This window comes from Penaeus chinensis, chromosome 43 (genome assembly GCF_019202785.1).
Source record: "Penaeus chinensis breed Huanghai No. 1 chromosome 43, ASM1920278v2, whole genome shotgun sequence".
In the NCBI taxonomy this organism is placed as follows: domain Eukaryota; kingdom Metazoa; phylum Arthropoda; class Malacostraca; order Decapoda; family Penaeidae; genus Penaeus; species Penaeus chinensis.
The window spans coordinates 1,363,485-1,387,484 of record NC_061861.1 but is presented as its reverse complement, the minus strand read 5'-3'; the positions used below and the strand labels follow the sequence as shown (position 1 = coordinate 1,387,484).

At 49.2% G+C, this 24,000-nt stretch overlaps 1 protein-coding gene across 5 annotated transcripts in view; it reads right to left on the bottom strand.

Annotated features, from left to right (window-relative positions):
* The window catches only part of LOC125048316 (homeobox protein homothorax-like), a 193,510-nt gene that overhangs the window by 81,905 nt on the left and 87,605 nt on the right, over positions 1–24,000 (bottom strand). The window lies entirely within an intron of this gene.

Sequence of the window (24,000 nt, the reverse complement as noted above, 5' to 3'; positions counted from 1 at the left end):
GTATATGTACGTGTGCGCGCGCGAATGTGTTTCAGCATGCTATACGTGAGTCATAAGTATGTTTGTATACTTAAAACTATATGTATGTATTGTCTAAGCACGCGGAGGCCCCATGTTTTGCGTCTCCAAGCCGTCTAATTTCTGAAGGGTAAGATTTCATGTTCCTCGGGCGCCGCCATCCGTCTCCCCCCCCTTGCGTCGGCCCCTAATGCTCGCCCTCATCATCCCCTGTTACTTTGTCTCTCTCCTGTTCCCGATCCGGCGTCATTAAGTACACTGATAATACTGACAACCGAAGACGTCGCTCGCTTCCCTCTCTCCCTCTCGGACGTTCCCCCCTCCCCCCACACACACACCCCCATCCTGCGGCAGGGCAGGCCAGACCAGGGGGTTGCCAACCGTCCACCGTCTTCATTATAGTCTATCTAATAATCATTATCATTGGTTGGGAAAAAAAAAAAAAAAAAAAAAATCCCGCATCAAAGCTCCGTCGAGGCATACCCACCCCCTCCCCCTCCCCCTGCCGCCCCTCTCCTCCCCCCACCCCTCCCCTCCCCTCCCCCCAGCCTGCCTGACCTGCATCGGACTTCTAATTAATATATGTGCAGGCTCGTGTCCGGCGCGATTGTACCATAAATCATGGGCGATTAGCGGCACGGGCATCGCGGATTGTTCTAAACCTGGTATAATGCCCAGATTGACACTTAATTTCTTCATCGCCAGTTGCGAACAAGTAACAGGGCATTAGCCAGCCCAGGTTAAGTAAGCACACTGCCTGTCCTCGTGCCAACAAGCCGACTATGATTAGCCGCGTGCGCTCGACCCGCCCGCGAACGCATTCATACGATCCACGCTGGCTTCTCGGGGTGACCCTCTCCTCTCCTCTTCTCTTCTCTTCTCTTCTCAGTCTCTCATCTCCTTTTTCTCTCAGTCTACCTTCATCTCCTCTCCTTCTCCCTACTATATCTCTTTATCTTCTCTTGTCTTCTCAATATCTCTTCTTCTTCTTCCTCTTCTCTTCCCCCCCTCCCCTTCTTCTCTTATCAATCGTCAACCTTTAGCTCCCCCCCCCCCTTCCCCTCTTTTTCCTCTCGCCTATCGTCAACCTCTTCGTCTAACCCCTTCCCCCCCCCCATCCTTCTCCCCCTCTCTCCCCTCCCCCCAAAAAACATCCTCTCCCCCCCTTCCCCCCCCACTCCCAGGTCTCGATCCTCTTTTAACTCCACATTGAGACATGACATGCGATGCTCTTTTTATCGCCCCGTGTGCCATTTAACTCCCTGGCTGAAAGGACTACAAGAGATCTGGGAAATATTATAAGCGAATGTACGAGAACCGTTCACCTTTACGACACGCGATCGGAATCCCTTATCCTCTGCTTAGCTGCAAATTATGTGTTCGCGAGAGGGAGTTGAATGTGGTTTAAATGAGATCAGAACAATAGACGGATGAACCGACCGCCTTTCTCCTTAGTGTTAAGATCCCGGGCCTTATCGGCTACACAGTCCGGAGCGGCTTCGAAAGGCGTGGGGGAGGGGGGAGGGGGGGAGAGAAGGGGAGGGGAAGGGAGGGGGGATAGTTGGAGATAGAGAGAGGGATAGGGGAGGGGAAGGGAGAGGGATAGTTGGAGATAGGGAGAAGGGGAGGGGAGGGGAGATAGTTGGAGAGGGGGGGAGGAGAGGGTGAGAGAGAGAGAAGAAGGCAGAGGGGGGCAGGGGAGGAGCGGATGAGGGAGGGGGGAGAGGAAGCGATGAGAGTGGAGAGAGAAGGAAGAAGATGCGAAGGAGACGGGAAGATAAGCAAGAGAGAAGGAAGGGGAAGAAGACCCAAAAGAATCGGGAAGGAGGAGGAGGAGGGAGGAGGAAGGAACCGAGTGAAGGAGAGAGAGAGAGAGAGAGAGAGAGAGAGAGAGAGAGAGAGAGAGAGAGAGAGAGAGAGAGAGAGAGAGAGAGAGAGGGAGAGAGAGAGAGAGAGACAGAGAGAGAGAGAGAGACAGAGAGAGAGAGAGAGAGAGAGAGAGAGAGAGAGAGAGAGAGAGAGAGAGAGAGAGAGAGAGAGAGAGAGAGAGGATGGTGCTGTGAGAGCGACAAGAGTGCTGAGGCCCTCTAGCGGACTAGTTATAAATTACAGCAATGTTCACCGTGACAGTTATGACGGCCGCTCGCGTACGGAATCGGAATAATTTACCCATTTTTCTCCTGGTTATTGATGGAGTTCGCTGCCTTCTGACACTTTGTAGATTGGCGCTGTTTCGCTGGCGAGGGGAGGGGAGGGGAGGGGAGGGGAAGGGTATGGAAGGGAGCGGGAGAGGGAAGGTGGAAAGGTAGGGGGAGGGGAGGGAAGGGGAGGGGAGGGGGAGAAAGAAAGGTGGAAGGAATGGGAAGGGAAGGAGAGGCCACGGAGGGAGGGGAGAGAGGGCAAGGAGGGAAGGGGAGGGCAAGGAGGGCTTCCAACCTCCCTGCCAACACTCCTGATCAAATGGAGGCTTGGGTTTCCAACTTTCCTGCCCCTGCCAACACCTCTTCGGCTGTTCTAACGTCCTTGTTCTTTGCCAACACTGCAGTATGTAAATTACTTTGCTGAAAGTGCCTGTAAAACATTTGCCCCATTTTCGCGAGGTAAACACACGCGGGTGACCGTGTGTGTTTGTGCGTGTGTGTGTGTGTGTGTGTGTGTGTGTGTGTGTGTGTGTGTGTGTGTGTGTGTGTGTGTGTGTGTGTGTGTGTGTGTGTGAGAGAGAGAGAGAGAGAAAAAAAATAAAATGAGTGTGGGTATGTACGCGTGTCTTTGTGGATGCGTGCTCGTACGTACGTGTACGCGTGTGTACGTCCGCCCAAGTGGGCACAATCTCGCGTCCTCTGCATCTCGCCACGCACTGAACTTCCCCCGCGCACAAATGCAAACCAACTCATACACTTGTCAACAAAGTGTAAACAACTCCTCTCGCGCGGGACAGGTAGACAGGCCGCGAGCCAGACCAACAGGGAAGCATCAGTCACACGTCACAGATATGAATATTGACACCCAGACGCCCACACAGGCATCGTCGTTCGCACGGGACCACCGCCGCTGTCCGCCCGCGTCCCCGCCCGCGTCGCCGTCTACAGCGCCTCCTCGTCAGGTGTTACACGATCACACGGCCGGCCGAACGAGGTAAAAGGTGTGATTTGAAGAGATAGGATAAGAGAGGAGAGATGGATAAAACAGGACAAAGAAAAGAAATAGAAAGAAAAAGAAAAAGAAAAAAAAATGACGAAGGACACAAACATACAATACCACTCACTCACTCACTCACTCACTCACGCACGCGCGCGCACACACGCACACGCGCGCGCACACACATACCCGCAGACAAACGCACAATTATCCCCTCGTAATGACGCCGTAAAACTTGTAGGTATCACGTCTAAATGTTTACAACGGTCACGGCTCATAAACCATGATTGACAGCCAACCTTCCTGAGACCAGGGCATGGGGAGGGGCAGGGAGAGGGGGTGGGAGGGGTAGGGAGGGAGAAGGGGTGATAGGATGAACCTTCGACCTCAACCCTCCCTCCCCCACCCTCTCTACCCTCCCCCTACCCCCCTCTCATCTTACGCCCTTATAAAGCGCGTGGTTGTCCGTGCATATATATGGATATATGTAAAACGTGCGTCTATATATACATGCGCACGTATGAATATACATAAATATTTATAAATAAATTATGGCTGTCGTTACTTCCACTCCTTTCCCCCATTTTAAATGATAATTATCACCTTAATGAGCAACACCTATTATTACAATTTCGAATGCATGGTCACGTGACTTCCCTCGCGCTCTCTCTCTCTCTCTTCAAAGACCAACAAGCCGTGAAGTTAAATAAGAATTACATAAAAAGGAGAACATAAATCGAATCACTAACCTAGACATAATACCAAACGGAAAATCAACCACAAAATTTGCGTTAATGATCATAAACAAGAAGAAATGAGAACGGATTCGAACGTCGCCGGCGAAACAAAACGCGCGGTGAAAATAACAAGACATTTAACGGTGAATTTATCCCTTCAAAGCTTTAAATAAAAAAAAAATAAAAAAAAGGATAACTCTCGAAATCTAAAAGAAAATTATGCCAGTTTCCACACACGTAAGAGAAAAGGCATTCGATGAAGAGAAAAAAGAAAAGAAAAAGAAAAAGAAGAAGAAGAAAAATAAAACTGACGCACACACTTGACCAAATTATATCCATTACCTGACCCCACTCACCCCCCCCCCCCTCCTTAAAGAAAAAAAAAAAAAATAGTTAAAAACACGCTAAAAAACACAAAACTGCATTCGTGCATTCTGATTGGCCGGCTGTCCCACCTCAAGACGTACTCCCATTGGCTGACGGACGTGCAAAGCTCAACTGTCATTCATAGAGATTACGAGACCCCAAATTTGACACAAACACGGGGGGTTTATTTCAGCCTTTGCGTCGCCATCATGCGAATAAGCGGTAAAGGAGATGGCGGTTGGGGGAGAGGGGAGAGGGGAGAGGGGAGAGGGGAGAGAGGGGAAGGGAGTGAAGGAGGAGGAGGAGGAGGAGGAGGAGGAGGAGGAGGAGGAGGAGGAGGAGGAGAAGGAGGAGGAGGAGGTGGAGGAGGAAGAGAGGGAAGGAGAAGGAGGAGGAAGAAGGAGAAGGAGGAGGAAGAAGGAAGGGAGGGAAGGAGGAGGAGGAAGAGAAGGAGGGAGGAAGGGGAAGGGAGGGAAGGAAGCGGAAGGGAGGGAAGGGGGAGGGCCTAAGATGGGGAAGGAGATAGGACAGAGTAGGAGGAGGGCAGGGAAAGGGTTAACAAGGGAGAGAGGGAGGGAGGGAGGGAGGGAGGGAGGGAGGGAGGGAAGGAGGGAGAGAGGCAGAAGGAAGGCACAAATGCAAAATAACAAAGTGGGATAAGTGTGAGTTGAAAGGAGATATTAGCGAGGGGAGCAAATAAGTAATAGGAGGGGAGGGGTTTAAAAAAAAAGAGGAAAGAGGGAGGGACACTGGAGCTACGGTGAGGGAGGGAGGGAGGGAAGGTAGAGGGAGGAGGAGTCAGGGAGATTAATGGAGAGGGAGGGAGAGGAGGAGGGTAGAGGGAAGGGTGGGGGGCGGCAGTCATGCAGACAGACAGGCACAAGGGTGTCGTCGGGCGTGTCAGCGGCACGTGAATTGGCCGCAGTCATGCAAGGGCGGCCGCAACCCTGCCGCAGCCGCAGCGTCGGGCCTCGGGTGGGCGGGACTGTTAAAAACCCTGTCATTACACCGACTTGTCGTTAAGGCCACAATTATGTGAAAGAAATACATGTCATTTAAGCATAAAAATTGATTTACGTGGCGGTTTCGGACGGCCCTCGACGCCGTGTCAACTGGGATTTATATGTATGCTTGTACCTGGATGTGCGAGTGTGTTTAGATGCATGCGTGTACATATGATCTATCTATATACGCATAATCTAGCGAGTGTGAGTGTGAGTGTGTGATTGTATATGTATATTTGAGTGTGTGAGTGTGAGTGAGTTAAAGAGAACGAAAAAGATACAACCCTCCCTCTCCCTCCCTCTCCTTCCCTCTCTCCCTCTCCTTCTTCCCTCTCTCCCTCTCCTTCCCTCTCTCCCTCTCCTTCTTCCCTCTCTCCCTCTCCTTCCCTCTCTCCCTCTCCCTCTCCCTCTCTCCGTGTGCCTCGTCCCCGGCTTCGTTACACAAATTGACAGGCAAGACTTACTCCAGCGGTCACGCGGTTTTTGATTGGCTCCGCGACCGGGACGGGAGGAGGAGTCTATTTACAGCACAGGCGTGGTTTGCCTGTAAAGCTTTTGTGTTTGATGGTTAATCAATCATGCCTAACCAACATATCAACTCCCTTCCCCCACCCCCTTCCTCGCCTCCTCTCCCTCCCTCCCCCTCCCTCCTACTCCTCCTCCTCCTTCTATTCTCCGTGCCGACTTTCCTTCGTCAAATTTATCTGATTTTTTATCCAGTATTCTTGTTCTCATTCTTGTTCTTCTCCCTTCCCTTTCTTCGTTTTCTTCCTTCTACTTCCCTCTCCTCCCCACCTCCCTCTTTCCCCCTCTCGCTTCAATCTTAAAGAGGGGGGAGGACTTACACCCCTCCCTCCCCCTCCCCCCCAACAATACCTACCTCCCTTCAATCTTAAGGAGGAAGGAGGAGGTCCATCACCCCCCCCATCCCTCCCTCCCTACCTCCCTCCCCCCCGCCGCAAACACCATCGAGTTCCAGTTAACGGGGTCTTCCCGTATCGCCCTCATTATCGGTTCAGTTGCAACAATCAGAGCCTTTAGTATTGTATCGTTATCGATGCCATCGCCAATATCCTAATTGCATCGAACAGCCTGATTACCTGAAACATCCGCCTAATTACACCCACTGATGGGAGAGCAATGATGGGGCGATGGGCGGCGCTGTTGCCTTGCCGCCCGTGCAACAGCCAGCATGACGGGGCGTTAGCGGGCGGGCGAGGGGGGGGGGGGGGGGGGAGGTGCCAAAGGGAGGCACTCAGGGCCACGATTTCACAGGTGATGATGATAATCACGTTGCTACTGCGGTTGCTATTGCTAGTGCTAGTCAGAACGATAGGAAGCAAATAATTATGATAGATAAATACAACTAGCTACTATTAATAGTACTAGTAAGAATGATAATAATAAAAACAATAACATTAGTAATGTTTATATTAGTAGCATTGGTAAGAATAACAGTAATTGTAGTAATAGTGCCATAGTAAAAGTAGTAAGTGAGTGAGTGAGAGAGAGAGAGAGAGACAGAGAGAGATGAGAGAGAGAGAGAGAAGAGAGAGAGAGGAGAGAGAGAGAGAGAGAGAGGAGAGCGAGAGAGACGAGAGAATGAGAGAGAGAGAGAGAGAACTGTGTGTGTGTGGGGGTGTGTGTGTGTGGTGTTTGTGTGTGTGTGTGTGTGTGTGAGAGAGAGAGAGAGAAAAAAAAAAAATGAGTGTGGGTATGTACGCGTGTCTTTGTGGATGCGTGCTCGTACGTACGTGTAGCTTTTGTGAAACGTCCGCCCAAGTGGGCACAATCCGGGGCCTCTGCATCTCGCCACGCATGAATTTCCCCCCGCGCAAAAAATGCAAACCAACTCTTTACATTTGTAAAACAAAGTGTAAACAACTCCTCCTCGCGGGGGACAGGTAGAACCCCCCCGGACCCAAAGACCAAAGGGGAAGCATCACCCCAAAACGTACAAAATATGAATTTTGAACCCAGACCCCCCACACGGGCCACCCGTGTTCGCACGGGCCACCGCCGCTGTCCGCCCGCGCCCCCGCCCCCCGTCCCCCGTCTACAGCGCCTCCTCTTTCAGGTGTTACACGATCACAGGGCCCCGGGCCGGGGAAGAGGTAAAAGGGGTGATTTGAAGAGATGGGATACGAGAGTGAGAGATGGAAAAAAACAGGACAAAGAAAAAGAAATAGAAAAAAAAAAGAAAAAAAAAAAAAAAAAATGACGAAGGACACAAACTACAATACCACTCACTCACTCACTCACTCACGCACGCGCGCGCACCCGCACAGCGCGCGCAACACACATACGCAGACAATCGGCACAATTTTCCCCTCGTATTGACGCCGTTAAAACTTGTAGGTATACGTCTAAATGTTTACAACGGTCCCCGGCTCATAAACCATGATTGACAGCCAAACCTTCATTGAGACCCAGGGCTATGGGGAGGGCAGGTGGTGAGGGGGTGGGACGAGGGGGTTATGGGAGGGCGAGGGGTGATGGGATGAACGTCGACCTCAACCTTCCCATCCCCACCTCTCTACCCGCCCCTCACCCCTCTAAACTTACGCCTTATAAAGCGGCGTGGTTGTCCGTGCATATATATGGATTTATGGTAAACGTGCGTCTTTCTTTTATATAACATGCGGCACGTATGAATATACCATAAATATTTTATAAAAATTATGGCTGTCGTTACTTCCACCCCTTTTCCCCCATTTTAAATGATAATTATCCCCTTTAATTTGAGCAACACCTATTATTCAATTCGATATGCATGGTCACGTGACTTCCCTCGCGCTCTCTCTCTCTCTCTTCAGAAGACCCAAAAGCCAGTGAGTTAAATAAGAATTACAAAAAAAGGAGAAAAATAAATCGATTCATAACCTAGAAATAATACCAAAACGAAAATCAACCTCAAAAATTTGCGTTAATGATCATAAACAGAAGAAATGAGAACGGATTGAACGTCGCCGGGGGAAACAAAAAAGCGCGGTGAAAAATAACAAGACATTAACGGTGAATTATCCCTTCAAAGCTTTAAAAAAAAAAAAAAAAAAAAAAGGATAAAATCTCGAAATCTAAAAGAAAATTATGCCCCGTTTCCACACAAAGTAAGAGAAAAAGGAAATTTGATGAAGAGGGAAAAAAAAAAAGAAAAAGAAAAAGAGAAGAAGAAAAAATAAATACTGACGCCACAACTATGACCAAATTATATCACCATTTACCTGACCCCACTCACCCCCCCCCCCCCCCCCTTAAAAAAAAAAAAAAAAATAAGTTAAAACACGCTAAAAAAAACAAAACTGCTTTTGTGCATTCTGATTGGCCGGCTGCCCGCCCTCAAGACGTACTCCCATTGGTGACGGACGTGCAAAGCTCAAAATTTTCATTCATAGAGATTACGAGACCCCAAATTTGACACAAACACGGGGGGTTTATTTTAGCCTTTTTTCGTCGCCTTTATGCGAATAAGGGTAAAGGAGATGGCGGTTGGGGGAGGGGGAGAGGGGAGAGGGGGGAGGGGAAGAGGGGAAGGGAGGGGGAGGGGGGGAGGGGGGGAGGGGGAGGGGAAGGGGAGGGGAAGGAGGAGGAAGGAGGAGGAGGAGGAGGAGGAGGAAAAAAGGGGAGGAAAGGGGGAAAGGGGGAGGAAAAAGGAAGGGGGGAAAAAGGGGGGGGAGGGGGGGAGGGGGGGAAAGGGGGGGAAGGGGGGGAGGGGGGGAAAAAGGGGGGGAGGGAGGGAAGGGGAAAGGGGGGGAAAGGGAAAAGGGGGAAAGGGGGGGAAGGGGGAGGGCCTAGGAAGGGGAAGGAGATAGGACAGAGTAGGAGGAGGGGGGGGGAAAGGGTTAACAAGGGAAGGGGGGAGGGAGGGGGGGAGGGAGGGAGGGAGGGGGGAGGGAGGGAGGGAGGGAGGGAAGGGGGAGAGAGGCAAAGGAAGGCACCAAAAGCAAAATAACAAAGTGGGATAAGTGTGAGTTGAAAAGGGGGATTTTTAGCGAGGGGCAAATAAGTAATTTGGGGGGAGGGGTTTTTAAAAAAAAAAAGGGGAAAAAGGGAGGGGCAAGGGCTACGGTGAGGGAGGGAGGGAGGGAAGGTAAGGGGGGGGAGGGGTCAGGGAGATTAATGGGGGGGGAGGGGGGGGAGAGGGAGGGAGGGGGGGTTGGGGAAGGGTGGGGGGCGGCAGTCTGCAGACAGACAGGCACAAGGGTCGTCGGGCGTTGGTCTGCGGCACGTGAATTGGCCGCAGTCATGCAAGGGCGGCCGAAACCCTGCCGCAGCCGCAGCGTGGGCCCCCTCGGGTGGGGGGGACTTTTAAAAAAACCCTGTCATTACACGACCTTGTTCGTTAAGGCCACAATTATGTGAAAGAAATACATGTCATTTAAGAATAAAAATTGATTTACGTGGCTGGTTTCGACCGGCCCTCGACGCCGTGTAAACTGGGATTTATATGTTGTTTGTACATGGATTGTGTGAGTGTGTTTAGATGCATGCTTTGTACATATGATCTTTCTATATACGCATAAATCTAGCGAGTGTGAGTGTTGAGTGGTGTGATTGTATATGTATATTTGAGTGTGTGTGTGTGAGTGAGTTAAGAGAACCGAAGAAGATAAAACCTTCCTCTCCCTCCCTATCCTTCCCTCTCCTTCCCTCTCTCCCTCCCCTTTCCCCCTCCCCTTTCCCTCTCCCCCCCTCTCTCCCTCCCCTTCCCTCTCTCCCTCCCCCTCTCCCTTTTCCCCGTGTGCCTCGTCCCGGCTTCGTTACACAAATTGACAGGCAAAAATTACTCCAGCGGTCACGCAGTTTTTTGATTGGACTCCGCGACCGGGAAGGGAGGGAGGGAGTCTATTTACAGCACCGGGCGTGGTTTGGCCTGTAAGCTTTTGTGTTTGTTGGTTAATCAATCATCCCTAACCAACATATCAACCCCCTTCCCCCCCCCCCCCTTCCCTCGCCTTTTCCCCCTTTCCCTCCCCCTCCCTTTCTCCTCCTCCTCCTTCTTTTTCTCCGTCCCAAATTTTTCCCTTTCGTCAAATTTATCTGATTTTTTTTTCCAGTTTTTTTTTTTTGTTCTTCTCCCTTCCCTTTCTTCGTTTTCTTCCTTCTACTTCCCTCTCCTCCCACCCCCCCCTTTTTTCCCCCCCCTCGCCGTTTTTCAATCTTGGGGGGGGGGAGGATTTTTAAACCCCCCCCCCCCTCCCCCCCAACAATACCTACCCCCCTTCAATCTTAAGGAGGAAGGAGGAGGTCCATCACCCCCCCTAACCTCCACTCCCTCCTTGCCCTCCCACCCGCCGCAAACACCATCGAGGTCCTGTTAACGGGGTCTTCGTATTCGCCTCATATTCGGTTCAGTTGCAAACTATCAGAGCCTTTTGTATTGTTTCGTTATGTTGCCTTCGACTATATCCAAATTGCTTCGAAACAGGCCTGATTACCTGAAACATCCGCCTAATTTCACCCACTGATTGGGAGAGCAAAGGGTGGGCGTGGGGGCGCTTTTTGGCCCTTTCCGCCCGTGCAACAGCCAGCATGAGGGGCGTTAGCGGCGGGGCGAGGGGGGGGGGGGGGGGGTGCCAAAGGGAAGGGGACCTCAGGGCCCATTTTCAAAGGTGTGATGAAAAATCCGTTTCTACTGCGGTTGCTTTTGCTAGTGCTTGTCGCGATTGGAAGCAAATTTTTATGATAAAATAAATACAAATAGTACTATTAATTTTTACTAGTAAGAATGATAATAAAAAAAAACAATAAATTAGTAATTTTTATATTTGTAGCATTGGTAAGAATAACAGTAATTTTAGTAATGTGCCATAGTAAAAAATATTTTAAATGATGAGTGAGAGAGAAAAGAGAGAGAGAGGGAGAGAGGAGAGAGAGAAGAGAGAAGAGAGAAAAGAGAGAGAGAGAGGAAGGGAGAGGAGAGAGAGAGGAAAAAAAAAAAAATAAGAAAAGAAAAAAAAAAGAAAAAAGAAAGAAAGAAAGAAAGAAAGAAAGAAAGAAAAAAAAAAAAAAAGAAAGAGAGAGATCGAATGAATATGCGGTCTGTCGGTTTTACCTTTTTTTGTGTGTGTTTTGTGGTGTGTGTGTGTGTTTTGGTGTGTGTGTGTGTGTGTTGGGGTGAGAGTGTGTGTGTGGGGGTGTGTGTGTGGAGTGTGTGTGTGTGTGGTGTGTTTTTTTTGTGTGGGGGTGTTGTGTGGGGTGTGTGGGGTTTTGTGTGTGGTTTGGTTGTTTTGTGTGTGTGTGTGTGTGTGTGTGTGTTGTGTGTGTGTGTTGTGTGGTTTTGTTGTTTGGGCTTTTTTCCCCCGAAAACCCCATTTTTCATTCGGGTCCAAATTCCCCCCTCCTTGCTGGGACTTTTTTAAACACCCACAAAAACAGCCACTAATTTCCCCCCCCCCCCCCACCCCCCCCCCCCCTTTCCACCCCCCCCCTCCAACCCATTATTATCGCATCTTTATCTCTGGATGTTGTGTCTGTCTGTCTCTGGATGTCGTCTGTGTCTGCCTGTCTGTCTACCTGCCTGTTTGCTTGGCTGTGTGTGTCTGTCTGTCTCTTGGTTGTCGTCTGTGTCTGCCTGTCTGTCTACCTGCCTGTTTGCTTGGCTGTGGGGTTTTCTGTTTTGTTTTCGGGGTTTTCGTCTGTGTCTGCCTGTCTGTCTACCTGCCTGTTTGCTTGGCTTCCGGTGGGGTGTCTGTTGTCTGTCTGTCAAATTTTACGTGTCTGTCTGCCTGTCTGTCTGTCGATCTACGTGTCTGTCTGCCGGTCTGTCTGCCTGTCTGTCTGTCGATCTACGTGTCTGTCTGCCTGTCTGTCTGTCGATCTACGTGTCTGTCTGCCTGTCTGTCTGTCGATCTACGTGTCTGTCTGCCTGTCTGTCTGTCGATCTACGTGTCTGTCTCGGACTGTCACTACATATCACTATCATCATGATGTCTCCCCCAAATCACACTATCGCATGACGCCTTAGAATAAATCACAAATACCCTTTATCTCTCAGTTATCACGTCCCTCTGTTTCTTCTTCGTTTATCAGGCTATTACCCTATCATCTATTACCACTTTTTATCGTCTTCCTCTTACTATTCCAACTGTTTGAGGACTATTTATCTCTCATATTTTTTTTTTTTTTTTAATTCTCTCTCTCTCTTTATTCTTTCTTTGTTATTCCCTTATTCCGTGATTTCAATGCTAAACCTCTCACTCTCTTTGTATCCAATGCTTATTGTTTTTTCATTACACACACAAATACTTTTTTTTTTTGGTGTTGTGTGTGTGTGTGGGGGAGCGTGGTTGGCTGTGGGGCGGGGCGTTTTTTCGTGTCGGCGTGTGCTTGGGGGCGTGTGCTTGTGCGTTTTGGGGCTTTGGGGTGGGTTCTTTTTGCGTGTGTGTGAATCACGTTATACTTCGCTTAGTGAGAGGAGACGACCGTAATAGTGACGACCGAGACAAAATTTGTCCCATGATAAATACTTTCCCTCGCTAAATCTTTTGGTCAAAAAGCAATAAATTTATAAACACGCAAATTGCACGTTTTTTATTTTTCCTATTTTTTTATTTTCTTATTTATTGTTTATTCATTTAATATTATTTAATATTTTTTTTGTATTATTATTATCAATTATTATTTATATTATTATCATTATTACTATTTTTGTATTATCTTTATTACTATTACTTTTATTATATTGTTTGTGTGTTAAAAATTGCATTTTAAAGACAAAAAAGGGAAAAAAAAACCCCCCCCCCCCACATCCCCCCCATTTTTTTTATGAGGGCGCTTTTTAAAACGAAAAAAATTCCTAAACTTTCCACCCCCCCCCTTTTTCCCCCGCCTTTTTTTCGCCTTTCCCCTTTTTTCGCCTTTTTCCCTTTTGCCTTTTTCCCTTTTGCCCGTTTTTCCCCCCTTTTTTTTCTCGCCCCCCCTTTTTTCGTTTTTTTTCCGCCTTTTCTGCCCCCTTTTTTCGCCTTTTCCGCCCCCCTTTTCTCGCCGTTTCTCGCCTTTTCCCGGCCGTCATAACGAGCGCTGGACAATAACTGTTCTTTTTAATTAAACCCCTATTTTGCCCTTTAAATTTTGGGGTGATTAAAGGGTTTTGCATACTTTAAAATCTTCCTTTTTTATACATATAAATACTCTTTTTTTTTCTTTTTTGTTTTTTTGAAGGATGAGATCAAATTTGCAATTTGATTAAGGTTATCTTTAGACATTCGAGATGGAAAAAAAAAAAAAAAAAAAAAAAAAAAAAAAAAAAAAAAACGAGAAATTCACCAACCGGCAACTTAACCCGAAGAGTTGCCAATGATCATCAGAAACGCTATTAAGTGAATTACTAATTAAATATCCCGCCAAAAAAAAAGTATATATAAATTTTTATAATTACATTCGAAGTCCTTCATCAAGTTACTCCCCCCCCCCCCCCCCCCCCCCCCCCCCCCCCCCCCCCCCCCCCCCCCCCCCCCCCCCCCCCCCCCCCCCCCCCCCCCACCAATCCATTTCCGCTAAAAACACAACAAAAAGAAAATCAAATTATCCGTTATATTTTCCATGCAAAATAAATAATGCAATTTTGAAAGGTTCGTTAACATCAAAATTCATTTCCTGCAAGACGAAAATAAAGTCCAGCCATAGAAGAAAAAAAGTTCAAAAAAATAAATTTTAAAAATCCTTCACTCCCTTTCCCCCCCTCCCTCCCTCCCTTTCCCCCCCTTTTCCCCCCCCCCCCTCCCTCCCCCCCCTTTTTTTCCCTCCCCTTTCCCCCCTCCCCCTCCTCCTTCCCTCCCCCCTTCCCTCCCCCCTTCCCTCCCCTTCCCTCCTCCTTTCCCCCCCCTTTTTTTTCCCCCCTTTCCCTTTCCCTCAATTCCCCTTTCCCTCCCCCTCCCTTCCCTATTCCCCCCCTCTTCCCCCCCCCCCAACCTTCCTCCCCCCTTTCTTCCCCCCCTCCTTTTCCCCTCCCCCTTTTACCCCCCCTCTCCCCCACCTTGCAATGCCAAAATGTTTTTCAAAAAAGAGGTTTGAAAAAATAATTTTTTGAACCCCCGAAGAACGCCCCCAAAAAACACAAAAAAAAAAAAAAAAAAAAAAAAAAAAAAAAAAAAAAAAAATAAAAACAAAAAAAAAAAAAAAAAATAAAAAAAAAAAAGTAGCCCGCTGGGAATAAAACCCCAAGGGCCAATTAAATTTGGGGGGGGGCAAAGGGGGAAGGGAAAAAGGGAAGGGGGGGAAGGGGGGGGAAAAAGAAAAGGGAAAGGGGGAAAAATTTTTTGACCCCTCGTTTTCCACCTTTAAGTAAAAAAAATGGAGGGGGAAAAGGGGGAAGGAAAGGGGGGGGGGGAAGGGAAGGGGGAAAAGAAAAATTTAAAAGCAAAAAAGGGGAAAACAAAAGGGGGGGGAAAATTAAGCCCCTTAAAAAAAAATTTTAAAAAAAACCGGGTTTAAGAAAAAAAATGTAAAGTTTTTAAATATGGGAGAAAAAAAAATAATTTTTTGTGTGTGTGTGGGGGGTTGGGTGGTGTTTGTGTGTGTGTGTGTGGGGTGTGTTGTGTTTGTGTGTGTGTGTTTTGGTGTAAAATTATTTATTTTATATAAAAATTTTTAAAATATAAATAAAATTTTTTAATTTTAATTTTTAATATATTTTAATTTTAAATTAAATTATTATATTAATATATATTAAAATTTATAATATAATATATATATATTTTTTTATATAAATAATTAAAATTATATATTATTATTATATATTTTATTATTTTTAATATAAGCAAATATCGTTGAGGGAGAGGAAAAAAGATAGATAGATGGAGTGGGAGGGAAAAGGAAAAAGAGGAAAAAAGAAGAGGAGAGAGAGGGAAAAACAAAAAGAAAGAGGAGAGAGAGAGGGGCCGGAGAGAAAAAACGGGTTTTCCCAAAGCACACGTGCAAAGGCGAGCGAGTGGTGGTCCCAAGCGGAAACAAAGGCGGGCAGGGGGGGGGGAGGAGTATAAGTTTTGGGGAGTGGGGGGTTTTGAAAGAGCGGGGTTTTGGTGTGTGTAAGGTGAGAGTAAAAGCAAAGTGCGAGAGTAAGCTAGAAATGAGTACGAGTGCGAGGAGGGAGTCGAAAAGGGGTTCGAGGAGAGTAAGAAAAGAGTTCAAAAAGGGTTTTGGAAATTGCGATGAGAATGATTTCGCAAGGGGGGGAGGGAGGGGGGGGGGAGGGAGGGAGGGAGGGAGGGAGGGAGGGAGGGAGGGAGGGAGGGAGGAGGAGAGAGAGAGAGAGAGAGAGAGAGAGAGAGAGAGAGAGAGAGAGAGAGAGAGAGAGAGGAGAGAGAGAGAGAGAGAGAGAGAGAGAGAGAGAGAGAGAGAGGAGAGAGAGAGAGAGAGAGAGAGAGAGAGAGAGAGAGAGAGAGAGAGAGAGAGAGAGAGAGAGAGAGAGAGAGAGAGAGAGAGAGAGAGAGAGAGAGAGAGAGAGAGAGAGAGAGAGAGAGAGAGAGAGAGAGAGAGAGAGAGAGAGAGAGAGAGAGAGAGAGTGCGTTGCGTGCCGGCGTGTGGGAGAGAGAGATGACGGCGCTCTGGCCGCGTCCCGCACTAAATCTTTTTAAAACTCGCCCGATAATGAGTGCAAAATTGATAGACGCCCGGCGCAATACTGATATAACCAAATGACTGCAACGGTGTGCAACTATGCAACAAAAATGTTTTATTGCGCCAGATATACTGCGTATGTGTGTGTCAGAGGCCGGTTTGTATTTGCTGTGGTGGTGGGTGTGTGTGTGCGTGTGTGTGTGTGTGTGTGTGTGTGTGTGTGTGTGTGTGTGTGTGTGTGTGTGTGTGTGTGTGTGTGTGTGTGTGTGTGTGTGTGTGTGTGTGGGTGGGACCGCGTTTACGTGTATTTGAGTGTATGTGTGTGTTTGTGCGTGTATTTGGGTGTGCTGTGTTTATATGTACATCTGAATATGTGGGCATGTTTAAGCATGGGAAGGGGGAAAAGGAGGGGGAAGAGTGGGAGAGTGAAGGTAGAAGAGGGAGAAAGAGAGGAGGAAGGAGGGGGAGGAGGAGGAAAAGGGGGGAAAGAGAGGACACAATAAAAAAGAAATAACAACGATTAAAACAACTCATTACATGTCCCTGTTTGGTCGCCACACCCCCACACCCCCTTCCCCCTTCCCCTTCCCCCTCCCTCTCTCCCTTCCCCCTCCCCCTCCCCCTCCCCTCTCTCCCTTTCCCCCTCTAACATCCTCTCACACCTCACCCCCCCCCCTCCTGCCCACACCCTTCCACCCACACCCACCCGCCCACACCTGTGCTGCGACCCCCGCCCCCTTCCCCCACTGGCGCCACCCGCTGTTCCGACGACCCGCTGTTCCGACGACCCGCCATTCCGCTGTTCCGCCGACGACCACAACGACGGCGGCGAATCATCTTCTACTTATCTTTGTTATTAAATTTCCTTCTCGCACTCCCTTCGAGGAATAAAAAAAAAAAAAATAGGGTCCGGCGATTGGCAGCCTTATTGCCGAGGCGCTCAAGAGTCTGTTTCCTGCATTGATAATGCCTTAATAAAATCATTTTATGGACTGTTTTCTCATCAACCGTAATCCGCGGGCGTAACCGAATGTATGAGTGTTTATGTTTTGTGTGCGTGTGTGCACGTGTGTGTACGTGTGTGTACGTGTGTGTACGTGTGTGTGGGTGTGTGTGCGTGTGTGTACATTGTGAGTTTGTATGTTTTGTGTGCGTGTGCGCGTGTGTGCGTGTATGTACCTGTATGTACCTGTGTGTACCTGTGTGTACGTGTGAGTTTGTATGTTTTATTTGTGTGTGTTTGTGTGTGTTTGTGATTACGTGTACACATCAGCGTATTCCCGTATAAATATGTGTGCAACTTTGCGCCAAATATGTATGCATCTATGCGTGTGTGTGTGTGTGTGTGTGTGTGTGTGTGTGTGTGTGTGTGTGTGTGTGTGTGTGTGTGTGTGTGTGTGTGTGTGTGTGTGTGTGTGTACGTGCGTAGGTGCGTTCGAGTGAGAGTACATGTGCGCGCGAAATGACCGGAAGTACTTGGCGATAAAACCACGAGCTAAAAATACGCGCGTAAAATCTATCTTTCCCGCCGCCCTCTCCGCTCACCTACAGATGCCACGCCCGTTGCTGCTGTCCACGGCGGGCGGGATTTAAAGGAAAAAAGAAAACAGACGACGCCCACACTCCCCCCCAGCCGCCCACACCGCCCACCATCCCGGCCACCCAACGCCCACACCATACAAATCGCCCACCCGCCCACATCGTCCCATTGCCAGCCCACCCACCGCCCAAACCCCCCGCCCACCCACCACCCAAACCCACCGCCCAACCCCCCCCGCCCCCATTGCCCGCCCACCCACCGCCCAAACCCCCCTCCCCCCCACCGCCCGCCCGTAAACAACTGGGGCAAAATTTCGACGTCCGGCCTCGAGGCGCCATGACAAAAATTGCCCAGAAAACTTATACATAAATTTAAGAACTGACAGCCTCTCACGCAGACATTTGACTATCGCTGTATTAACACTGGCGAGCGATAGGAGGGGAAGGGGGGGAAGGGAGGAAGGGAGAGAGGAGAAGGAAGGGAGAGAGGGAGGGGAAGGGAGGGAAGGAAGAAGAGCAGAGGACAGTGAAGGAAGAGGAAGAGATAGAGACACGATAGAGGAGGTAAATCAGAGAGAGAGAGAGAGAGAGAGAGAGAGAGAGAGAGAGAGAGAGAGAGAAGAGAGAGAGAGAAGCAGGGGTAGGGGGCGGGTGTGGGGTGTGGGGGGGGGGGGGCGTGTGTCTTCACCTGCAGACAACAACACGCGGTGCACAACAGAGGGGGTGGAAGGGGGAGGGGAGGGGAGGGGGGAGGGGGGAGGAGTCAATAGTGTGTGTGTGGGGGGGGGGAACTTCCTTTCGCAAACAAGACACAGAGAGGAGAGGAGAGGGAAGGAAAGGAAAGAAAGAAAGGGAAACAGAAGACAAGCAAAGGAAGAGAGGGAGAAAGGAAGAGAGGGAGAAAGAAAGAGACAAGAAGGCGAGCGATAAAAGGAGCAATCAGAGAAGAGAGAGAATGACAGTAAAAGGGAGATAGGAAGGGAAGATAAAGCCAGGTGTTCTTGCAGAGCCCCTAACCCTTCCTCCTCCCCCCCTCCCCCTCCCCCCCTTACCCCCTGCCACGTTGCATATCCTCTTCTCATTTCCACTCTTTATCGCTTTGTTGTTTCTCCCTGTTTGTTTCCTTTCTTCCACTGCCATCTCTGTTCCTCTTCCTGCTTCTGTCTCTCTCTCTTTTTTATGTATCTACTTAGCTTCACTCTCTCACTCTCACTTTCACTCTCACTCTCACTCTCACTCTCACTCTCACTCTCACTCTCTCACTCTCACTCCCCCCCTCCCACCTCTTTCTCTGACCATCCTCTCTCCTCCTCTCCCCCCCTTCTCCCCTCCCCCTTTCCCCCCTTTCTCCCCTCCCCCTTTCCCCACCCACCCCATCCTCCTCCACCACCAGCGACCCCTAAACAATTGATTCCATTTATAAGCATATCTTCAACATTGCCACTCACTTCCCCCCCTCCCCCTCCCCCCGGTAACATGAGGTGGAGGTGAACATTGTTCATTGATCGTAGGCATCTGTTTTTCTCGTGTTCAAACTCTGCTCTTTGTTCTTCATCTCTTTGTGTAATTATTCTTTATTTTTATTTTTTTTTCGTGTTGGTTTGGTTACTGTTTTTGTTTTTGTTTGTTTGTTTGTTTTTTGCTCTTTTACTCTAATTCTTGTTACGCCCCTTTCTTCTCTTCCTTTCTTCTCTTCCCTCCACTTCTTCCCTTATCATTCGTCTGTCCTTCCCTCCCTCCCTCCCTCCCTCCCTCCCTCCCTCCCTCCCTCCCTCCCCCCCTCCTCTCTACATACCTCCCTCCTACCCCCTCCCCTCCCTCGGCCACCACTCCCCCCCACCTCCCCCTCTCCCCCCTACCTCCTTTGCTCCCTTCCCTCCCTCCCTCCCTCCCCCCACCCTCCCCACCCCCCCATTATCAGATCCGGCCACCAGAGCGACACTCGTAAAACTCGCGTCGAAAATGTTCACAATTACGATCATTTCGTCGCCGAATTAGCGGTGTTTATTTACCCTGGAATTAGCGAATTTTCCTTCGTTACCGGACTTGATTGATGCCGGTAAAAGGGTGTGTGGGGGGGAGGGGGGGAGGGAGGAAGGGGAGGGGGAGGGAGAATAAGAGGGGAGGGGGAGGGAGGAAGGGAGAATGGGGGAGGGGAGGGGAGATGGGAGGGGGAAGGTGTAAAAAAAAGGAGGAAAGGAGGTTAATGAGGAGATAAGAAAAAGGAAGAGAATTAACTTTTTTTTTTCTCCTCTCTTTCTTTCTTTTCCTCCTTTTTGTTCGTCCTTCCAAAGTCCTTTTCTCTTCACTTCTCTTTGTTTCTCTCTCCTACTTATCGACATTTTCTCTACTTCCTCGATATCACCAAAGTATATGTTATAAATCAGCGGTACAAATAGGGCAATAAACCGACAGGCTAAAAACACATGACTAACGAACAATTAGCGTTGCAATAAATAGATAAGCAAACTGAAACATCCGGGAAACGAGGCAAAAAAAAATAAAAAAAAGAAAGTATGCAATAAAAATAAAGTATAAGAATAGAGTGTAAAAATAAGGAGAAAGAGGAGGAGGAGGAGGAAGAGCAAAATAAAAAAAATAATAAAAAAAAAAAGTATGCAATAAAAATAAAGTATAAGAATAGTGTAAAAATAAGGAGAAAGAGGAGGAGGAGGAGGAGGAGGAGGAAGAGCAAAATAAAAATAAAAATAAAAATAAAAATAAAAATAAAAGCGGGCCATTCAACTTCGTCAATTTGTCGATTCGCGCCGATCGTGTTCGGATCCCCGGCCAGACGGCTTCGTCTCATGAATCTCGATAACTGGCAAGTGTGATTCCTATCTCTTGCCTGTCACTCAATCACTCCTTCCCCTCCCTGTTCTTCCCTCTCCCCCTCCCCCCCTTCCTTATCTTTACCCATCTTCCTACCGTGACGAATGATGGGTAAATAAATATGTATTTATTGATTTCCTAGCCAGTGGCGTATGTCTGAACACCTTCACGTGCTTCAAAGGGACGGACGGACACGGACACGGATACAGATACGGACGGACACACACACACGGACACACACACACACACACACACACACACACACACACACACACACACACACACACACACGCACACACGCACACCATCGTTATCATCACTCACGCCAAATAATGTTCACTATCATTACGGACCGTATTATCGCCAGCCTCTTATCGTGTTTCATTCATCATCTAACGAGTAATATCATTTACCCATTTACCTATCCCGTTTTAAGTGCCGGACTAAGGCAAGTCACCTGTTGCAAAAAAACTGTTAATTGCAGGTGTGCATTCTGTGTCGCCCGAAACCGAGCTGGAACGCGGTTCTATCTCAGCGTATCTTGTCTCATTGTCTGTCTGTTTATCAGGACTTTTTTTTCCCTCTCTCTCTCTCTCTCTCTCTCTCTCTCTCTCTCTCTCTCTCTCTCTCTCTCTCTCTCTCTCTTTCTTCTTAAAAGTATTTTGTTTTATTCCGTTTGGTTTCCTTGTTTTCTTGTCCTCTGTAATCTTCTCGCTCTCTTTCTTTCTCTCTCTCTCTCTCTCTCTTTCTTTCTCTCTCTTTCTCTCTTTCTCTTTCTCTTTCTCTTTCTCTTTCTCCTTCTCTTTCTCCTTCTCTCTTTCTCTCCCTCTCTCTCTCTCTCCCCTACCTCTTCCTCCCTTTACGTCCTTCACATCCGCATGGTTGTGCCTATGCTAATGAGCTCAATAAATCCAAAAAATTGACGTTTTTATCGCCAAAAAATTCCGACAGACGGGGGAAAAAAAAGAATGAGGTAAAAAGAGGGAGGAAGGGAGGGAGGGAGAGAGGGAGAGAAAGACAGAGAATCAAATGTCACCCTTATGTCCTCTCTCTCCCCCCCCCCCCCTCTCTCTCTCTCTCTCTCTCTCTCTCTCTCTCTCTCTCTCTCTCTCTCTCTCTCTCTCTCTCTCTCTCTTTCTCTCTCTCTCTCTCTCTCTCGCTCTCTCTCTCTCTCTCTCTCCCATCTCTGTTTTCCTGCAATAACTCGTTTCCTTGACATCTCTCTCTCTCTCTCTCTCTCTCTCTCTCTCTCTCTCTCTCTCTCTCTCTCTCTCTCTCTCTCTCTCTCTCTCTCTCTCATTGAACAGGATAACGCCTCTTTGTTTGTTGTCAACCAGGTGTGGTACTCTGAGGGTAGAGGGGAGGGGGGAGGGAAAGGGGAAGGGGAGAGGTAGGGAAAAAGAAAAGTCATTTCACACAGAAGGGAGGAAATGCCGGGCTCATTTCCACTCTCCTCTCCCCTCCCCCCCAAAACCATTTTTGTTTCCTTTAATTTCCTCTCTCCTTCCCATCACTCTTTCTTCCCTCCCTTCCCCCCCCCCTTCTTCCCTCCCCCCACCCTTTCCATCTCCCCTCCATCTTCCTTTCCCTTGCCTTCCCTCCCTTTCTACCCTATTCCCTCCTCCCCTCCCTCCCCTATTCCCTCCCTCCACCCCTCCTCTCCTCTCCTCTCCTCCTCCCTACCCTCCCCTCCCCTTCCTCCCTTTTCAACGATGAAGCAAATAACCCCACAGTTCCCCATCGTCGTCATCACAACCTCATCACTTTCCCCGAGTCAGCAACGACCAGCACACCGAGTCGTCATCAGCGGGGGTCGTCGCCTCATCAGCGGTGAATCTGGGAGTCGCTATTTTATTTATTTTCATCCGGTTCGTTCATTCGACATTTTCCCTCCCCCTCTCTTGTTCCTTCGTATTCGTTTAGGTTCAAGACTTGATTCTTATTGTTGTATTGTTGTTTTGTTGTTGTTTTTTACTTCATACGCCACTTGATTTTCTCTATTTTCTCTCTCTCTCTCTCTTACTTCATTTTCTCCCTCATTCTCCTCACCTCTCATCGTCCCTCGTTCTCCCTCTCACTCCCCCTCCTTCCCTATCTTCCTTGCCACCTATCCGCTCTCATTCTCCCTTTCTCTTCTTATTCTCGCTCCCTATTCTCCTCTTTACTCACTCCTCCCCGACGACCCAACCTTTCTCCCTCTCCCTCTCTCCTTTCCCCTCACTCCTCTCCCTCTCCATTCCCCTTCCTTCCCTCATCTCCCGTCTCTCTAGCGACCACGACCGCCCTTTCCCCTTCCTTCCCCTCTACTTCGGTTCTCAACCCTGACCTTCTAATTGCCTCCATCTCTGTCCCACCATCATCAAATAGTTCCTCTCTCTCTCTCCCTGTTTCTTGTCATTATCCCTTTCCCTTCTTTCTCTCTTTCTTCTCTCGCCGACCCTAATGCCTCTGCCACTTACCAAGATGTTCCCTCTTCTGTCTTCTCTCTTTTGCTCTCTTGTCTTTTCTCTTGTTATCTTATACGTTGCTCGTTCTCCTTGTTATTATCCTCTTTGCTTCCCCTTCTTCGCTGCACCTTTCCCCCTTCGTGGCGTTTTCTTTCTTTCTTTTCTTTCACCTTCGTCCATTTATCTTGGTCTGTGTTTATCCCTCTCTCTCTGTTTGGGATTCTATGATTCCGCTATATTGTCTCTGTGCCTTGCCTATGTCCACTATATCTCCCCTTCTCCCTCTTTCTCCACGTAACGTAATCTATTTCTAATCCTCCCTTCTTCCCTTTCTCATCTCTTCATTCCTTCCTTGCTCTCCCCTCTTCCTCTGGTCTCCCTCCCTTTCCCCTCCGTTCTTCCTTTCCCGTCTGTCTTTCTCTCCCCACCTCTTCTTGTCTTCCTTCCTTCCCCCTCTGCCTCTCTCTCCCCACCTCTTCTTACCTCCCTTCCTTCCCCCTCTGTGCCTCCTTCCCCCTCTGCCTTTCTCTCCCCATCTCCTCCTCTTTTCTCACTGCCTCCCGCGCTCCTCGTCCTCTGCCCTTCCTGCCTCATAAGCGGGAGTGGCGGCCATATTTTACTTGCTGTCAATTACCGAGATTGCTCGCTGGCGCACCTACAACCGCTTTATTGCATCTTCGCCCGCTCGCCGAGGTCGTCGCTGCGCCCTCGGCTTTCGGGGCGTCGGTCACTCGGCGGAGGGCGAGGGCACGACGCTCCTCGCCCTCCTCGTCCCCCTGATAGGCCTCAGAGGTCTTTCAAAAAAAATGCGTGAATTGACAGGGATTGCGGAGGAAAGACTGGAGGAAAATAAATGTTGCGTGGGAGAGCCTCTCGTCGACGCTCGTGCCTGGCTTGGGCTTCGGCGGCGGCGGCGGCGAAGGAGGAGGAGGAGGAGGATGCTCGCAGGCGGCGGCGGAGGCGAAGAGGGAGTTCTTGCGGCCCCTCTTCTCCCTCGTTCCCTCGCTCCCCCTCCTGCCGCTGCCCGCCACGACGCCAGATTTCATTTTCCGGGATCTGTGATGATCCCAAAGCGACTCTTCTGGGACTAATTTTATGGCTGGCCATTGATTGTGATGGCCGGGCCGTTATGGCCGCCGCGGCTCGTGGTAGCGCTGACCCGCCCTCGACCCTCTCTCCACTCCCGCCTCCCCCCTCTTGGGCCGCCCCTCGGACCCTCCCTCTCCAGGTACCTCCTGGATTCCTCTTCCTTCGGCGTCGGGAGGGCGGCTCGTGCTCCCTGCTCGCCAAGACCCCTCAGCCCGCGCGCACCGCCTCGGCTCCTGCGCCTACGCCGTGCGGTTCACTTCGGAGTAAGCA